This window comes from Conger conger, chromosome 11, assembly GCF_963514075.1.
Source record: "Conger conger chromosome 11, fConCon1.1, whole genome shotgun sequence".
Lineage (NCBI taxonomy): Eukaryota > Metazoa > Chordata > Actinopteri > Anguilliformes > Congridae > Conger > Conger conger.
In genome coordinates this window covers 13,840,979-13,847,807 of record NC_083770.1, presented here as the reverse complement: position 1 = coordinate 13,847,807, position 6,829 = coordinate 13,840,979, and the positions used below count along the sequence as shown (strand labels likewise).

Below are 6,829 nucleotides of genomic sequence, written 5' to 3'. Positions count from 1 at the left end.
ATTCATTAATACCTTTTTAATGAATTAAAATAAAGGTATTAACATGGCCTGCCCTGTGTGGTGGTTTGGCATGCTTTTTTATTAGCTGGACTGTGCGTCTCCAGTCAATTATTTCCATGCATGTTACTATGGTGATGATGCCGCACTGTCATTGGTTAAGGTAAAGCCATGGAAGTGCCGTTTTAAAAGCCTAAACGCTGATCTCATGCATAAATCGATTGCATTAAAAAAAAAAGAAAAAAGAATTTGGTCATTCTGCTCCCATTAAACTGTCATGATTACTCTGGAATTCTGTAACTTGCATTGATTGCTTTTGTCTTATTCTCATCAAAATATTGGACTGCTTATGAACATAACTGCTCACAGAATGTATGGGTTTGAGTGTGAGGTGTGAGATGTTATTTTAGAACACTCATTCCATTTAGTCTAATCTCCATTTTGTCTAATTTAACTAATTAACTTTTGTCTAATTGTTTTTAACAGGGACAACCTCCACCAGTGCCCACCCTCACACACCCCGTGGGGGTTACATTGGCTCAGGAGGTAAGAGCAGTCGTCTGGCAGTCGGATGGTTGTCGGTTCAATCCAACCATTTACCATTTACCCCTAAATGGTTTGGTCTTGGCTGTCCTGTCATGACTGACGGGAACCCTGCTCTTTTCACTTGTGTCAACACGTGAACCCCTTCTCTGTTTCCGTGTCTCAGGGCAGTGTGCACTCTGCCTGGACCCAGAATGCGCAACACGTGTCAGCAGAATATACAAAGGTGATCACTTCGTATGGTCGAACAGAATGTTGGGAATCGAAAACTGCTCCAAGGACAGCCTGAAGCCAGATAAGCCATGTCAGCTGACGAATGGAAGCCTTGTGGTACCGTCTGACCAGCCCCTTTCGTTTGAAGGCGAGAAGGCTTTCCCCTCCAAGACTGTGCGTGAGTATTCCTGCACTTGATCCAGTTTGTGTGTTGTGCTGTTGTGGTGTAGAGTCGAGATGGTGGGACAGTAGGATATGGAAAGCTGGGAGATGATTCTGTTGTAAAAAAAAAAAAAACATTTCTGTTATTTATTCATTTTTTTCCTCAGTTTATTTAAATTTTTTTGCAATCATTGCAGCGAATTTCATGAAAGGGGATTTAATTTAATGCGGTTTCACCCATCTGTCGGACTGTGTGTAGTGTTGTGGACGTGTGTGCGATCATATGTCAGTTGTGTAATCATGACCGGGGCGACATTGGCTCAGCAGGTAAGAGCAGTGGTCTGGCAGTCGGAGGGTTGCCAGAATGATCCCGCCTCGGTGTGTCGAATTGTCTGAGCAAAACGCCTAACCCTGAAATGCTCCCGATAAGCTGGTTGGTGCCTTGCATGGCAGCCAATCACCATTGGTGTGTGTGTGTGTGTGTGTGTGTGTGTGGCATCAATTGTACAGTGCTTTGGATATAGGCTCTATATAAATGCACACACAGAGAGATCAAATCCTAACCATTTACCATTTATGACCTCTTCTGCAGCCTGCGCTGATCTTGACCTGCCTCCCGGACCCAAGTCTCTCCTCGGTAAGTGCTCTCTGTGAGCTGGAAGATCAGACCCAGCATGCTGATTATCACTCACACTGTGGCCTAATGATAGTGTAGCCTTGCAGGGTGATTGACATGCACTCACACATAGAGATCATTTTGGGGCACCATAGAGGCTGTCTGTAGATCTTTATCTATAACCCTCTCTGCTTCCTACGGTGTTGGTGTTATTTGTGTCATTCGTATTTGTTACACAGCCCCATTGGTGAGCACTACCGCCAGCACCACAACCCCAGACACCAGGAACTCTGGTGAGTTCTGAGCGAAAGGAAAGGAAACTGAAGGAAGGAATCTGTCTGCTGATCTCATTCAGAAATCAACAATTTAATCTATTCTTTCTATCATTTTGAGATCATGCTGCAATTTGGTGGAGTGTAGGAGGTAATGTGAAGTTTCATACAGCTACTGTGTATGCAGGATTCAAACGGGCAACCTACATGTCTGTAGCAGGCAGTGCAGGGGGAAGGGGAGAGGGAACATGCCTTTTTGCACTGAACCCTTCATTCTTATGATTCCCTGTTGACAAACGTGTCCATTAACTGAGCGTTCTTGTGCTCATAGGTGTTGACATCCGTGTCGTTATCGGTGTCCTTATCGTTATCATTATCGTTGTCGCTGCCGGTATCATCGTATGGAAGTGCAGAAAAAGGTACGAGTTTTCCAAAAATTATTGTTAAACTGAATTTGGGGGTGTGAGTGTGTACATTTGGTGTAACGGTGTGTACCATATGTAGTGTATGGATCAGGGGTGGGCGAAGGGGGCGGAATCCGACCCTGGGTTTCATGACAACACCAGCTCTTAATGGCTGAACTGGCGGCTTGCGTGTGTCCTGCTAAGCTAGTGAAGCTGTGCCGTAGTCTCTTCTACAGTTGAAACTGTCCATGTAATTCAGGGAGCCCCTCCGTTTCACAACTTTGTGCTGACTTAATATTTTAATCCGTCATATGTTCATCTGAGATTTGAGATCAAGCATATGCACCTGCTTCAGCCACAGTATCTTATGGAGCGGTCACAAAACTAAATCTAAGGTACATTTTGCCCTGGTGCAACAGCTAAGTAAGGCAGGAAGCCAAAGCCTGCAGAGGCCACAGGAGCATAGCTACTCGGCTCTCACACAGAGCAACAGGGCCGGATTATTCCGTGTGTGAAGAGCTTTGTGTCTTCAGGTTGTCTTGGATTCCAATCAAAAGTCCAATGACGTCAAACTTTATCACCACCAGCATGTATTTCACAGATGTACCCTCTTGCTCTGCTTATTCCAACTGCCGTTAACTCCGTCTGGACTAACTGAACCGTACTGAACTCAACTGTGCATGTTCCCATAGATTATTTGGTATTTATATGTCAGTTAACAGAAAATGTCATTTTGGCTCTTCCTAAGGTTCAAAAGGTGCTGCCGAAGACGGGACGGGACGGGTCCTCAGAACGCTGCGTCTCCTGATGGAAACGCCGGGAACGAGATGATTCCTCTTCAAGGTCAAGCAAATGGAAATGTCACTCATGGGCCTGGAAATGTCTAAGGGCATGGAGTTGGACTCCCCTTCTCTATTGTCATCTTGTCTGCCCACATCGGAGAATGGAGGATTTAGTGGCGGGGGTACGATATTATCCTTCACTGCCAGCCCATGGGTCATTAAATTATGGAGACAACCTCCGAATTTGAAAATTGAGTGCAGTGTTATTAATGTTTGCCATATTATTATAATTTACTTTAATATATACATGATGATCTCAGTTCTAATCAACATCGCTTATGAAATGGGATGACCGAGTTTGAGCCAGATGGGCAGGCCAGGAAATTCCCACTCCGAGGCCTTGCAATGAGGAGGAAGAGAGCAGGTTTCACTGAATGAGGTGCTTGCAATGAGGAGGAAGAGAGCAGGTTTCACTGAATGAGGTGCTTGCCAAGTTTGCACAGGGTATAAAGTAACTGAAGATCACTGTAAATAATGATTTTTGGTATGGTGTACACTTTCTGCAGAAATAGACCTTTATAATTGCATCCAATATCAAGTATTTTCCTGACTGGGGTTGCCTCAAGACACAGGTGGATATTTCCATCACAACCCACACACGTGGATTTGTATATAATTCGATTCATTTTTAATATGAACATTATCAGTGTGCCAACCAACCCCACTCATTTTGGGACCCATCTCTTTAAAAATATTATGTTACTGAGCTAACATCACTTATCATAGACTTTCAAATCATATATCAAAATGTAGCCGATTCCTATCTCTACTAACTGGAAGTAAGTAGGCAATGCTGATATTTCCATCCATGACAGTTTTATGATCTTTAGTGACTAAGGCAATACATTCAAATGTATTGAATTCACTGCTCAATAGCGCCCCCTGGTGGAAAAGCTTTGAAGCGCCGTCAGTGGTTCAGTTAGTCATTGGGGCCGGCCCAAGGCATGCACTATGCTAGGAACCATTCATCCCGCTCTCTTACTGCAACCACATGTGCGCTGGCCGAATGACAGAACGGCTTATTGCTCTTGAAATATGATTTTGAGTTTAAAAAACACGAACAAAGTAGCCACACAATAAACCCAGTTTACTGTTCTTTTCTGGGTGTGACGTGTTGTGCACCATTTCACAAATCAGAAAGGCAAAGCAAAGCAAAAGTATTATGCATGCGCACTTGAACCTGACCAACGACTGGACCAAAGTAGCCATTAGCCCCACAAGGTCTTTATCACGCCAATTTAACATTGACTTTTACTTGTTTCATACACTACATTATGATAATGCGATTGTATAACACATTTTACGGTTATATTTAAATTGCTGCATCACTAACTCGCTGCATTCGTGTTACAAAAAGGGCATCCTATACAATGTTGTCAACATCACCTTCGACACACCCATTTGTTATATATTGCCATTACATTTAGTAATGTAACGCGCCGTTTCTTTTATAATAATAGAGAGATGCAAACAGTACAAGGCCCAGGCAATCAGTTAGGGGAATATACAAAAATGCTTTATCATAATAGATGCCACTTGATACTCACACATACACAACACGCAGGCCAAGGCGGCTTAGTAAATTACTCCTATCCTTTTTCCTCAACTATGGGCCTCGTTGAACAGCTAGGGGTGGGGCTGGCCGTTAACCCTGGCCAAAGGGCTAAGCTGCACCCTGACTAATAAAATGAGATAAAGATCTTGCTAAGTGCAGTCGTCAAGCTAAAACATTATAATACCAAATTAGAACAGAAGAGAGCAATCGGAGCGGCTCAAGGCAGGTAACGTGGAACACTTATCTGGCACCCCGCAGAATTCAGCCTCTGATCAATCTTCGCAGCCACTTTTCGGAAACGGCAGCGCCCTTAGCCGTCTGCATTCCCAGCGCACACACCGCCCACCTCACAAAGGAGCCCCGCTTTTATTAAAAACAGACCTGCTGTCTTGCAGGGCAATTAGTCCAGTCAGGTGCGCTGAATTAGGCTACGTGGGCATAGCAGGTGGGTGTGGCAGATAAATTCCATTCATCACAGTAATCTAGACTAGCCCTTCCAATTTACGCATGTGGTAAATTTCCCATATTTTCTAGCGGTTAGGATTCCTGGTTTTCACCCAGGCGGCCCGGGTTCAACTCCCGGTATGGGAATTACTCTGTCTATGCCTGAACAAAGACTGCAAAGGCGGGCGCGTTATTATGTAGCGACTTGTTGAACTTGACAGAAGTAGCCTAATTTAATGAAGGCTACTCTTTCACAATGTGAATGTGCACATTAACCAGGCCCGGACTCAAAAAGTAGGCCAGGCCATAGGCGCTTCGGCTTTGAAACTCACAGCTGACATTCGTTCACAATCGGAATGCGGGCAACTTACTACGGCATTTAGTAGAAATACCAAAGCACCATAGTAATATATAGATAGATCAATAGGCCTAATTTAATGTGTATGCACATAACATTCACGGTGGATTTACTGAATCGTGACAGAAGAACCATCTCTGGAACAGATCTATATGGAACTACTCAGGAAAACTCGCATTACAATTTAACATCGAAGTCTACAATCACCCAACACCGCAGAATGTCAGTATAGTGTATGAAGGGATCGGATTTTGACAGCCAGTTAGACCTAATCGTCACAATGACCATTTCATTGTCGACCTCTGTTTGTGTGTTAGCGACTGATTTCCATTGCATCACAACGTAAATCAGAATATTTAATAAAGCTCCGCAATATATTTACGACACTTGGGGAAAACATTCGTATATTTCGGCTGGAACTTTCGATGTCGGAGCAAACAGAAAGCCATGGCTATTCAGAGTATTTCCGCTGCCCGTCCCTTCACGCGAGTTCTCTTCGTTTTAACATTTAATTGAGCCAGATTAGCCTACCAGGGGCCTCATTTATAAAACTGTGTTTAGGATTCACGTCTTAAGGTTGCGTAAGCATGAAACCTAAAAAAGTTGTTAGAGAGGCTTTTATCCGTTTTTGCAAATTAACTCTTCGTATATGATACGTGAGAGGTAATATTTCATTACATTACATAGTAGGTACTTTATTGTCCCCGTGGGGAAATTGGTTTTCGGTAGAAGATGATTGTTGGCGACGTTACATAAAAACAGGCACAGCACATAGAGACAGACATATAACATCAACAGATCAGATCTGAAGTCCAAAATGTAATAAAAATAATAAATAAATGTGTCCGACTGTTCACCATATTATTTATGAGAATACATTTAATAACATGAAGTATTGTTTAACAATTCGTCTACATATTTAAGGAATTATTTTACAACAACATCTCCGTTTATATTTATCATCCTAAATCATATTTTTTGGGCACTCCAGGGAGCATCAATCAAACAGCTGTTTGTTTATTCGTTGTAAGAGAGGCTTTTGTCCGTTTTTGCAAATTAACTCTTCGTATATGATACGTGAGAGGTAATATTTCATTACATTACATTGCCTGGCATTTAGCAGACGCTCTTATCCAGAGCGACGTACAACAAAGTGCAAATTAAACACAAGAACATGTGCAAATAGGACCTGAGAGGACAGTATAGTTCCGAGTCCTAGTGTAAACATGCAGAAAATCAGAACCCTTTAAGAGTACAATCAACAACAATCAATTTCGATTTATTTTACACAGTGGTATCTGTTGTATATCATTTTCGACTTCTCTCGTCGCCAAATGTTGTGTTGCACTTAGGAAGGGAGAGAACCCGTATAGCGAGATTCAACAATACAACACTTTAATAAGTATAACAGGGACGAAGCACG

At 42.8% G+C, this 6,829-nt stretch overlaps 1 protein-coding gene and 1 long non-coding RNA gene across 2 annotated transcripts in view; both read left to right on the top strand.

The window, feature by feature from the left end:
- LOC133139930 (uncharacterized) overlaps nt 1-6,829 on the top strand; it is a 131,804-nt gene that overhangs the window by 97,650 nt on the left and 27,325 nt on the right. The window lies entirely within an intron of this gene.
- Nucleotides 1,776-3,240, top strand: LOC133139932 (uncharacterized). The gene is made up of 3 exons (XR_009709975.1): nt 1,776-1,954; nt 2,135-2,222; nt 2,956-3,240. It is a non-coding gene; the product is annotated as an uncharacterized LOC133139932 (long non-coding RNA).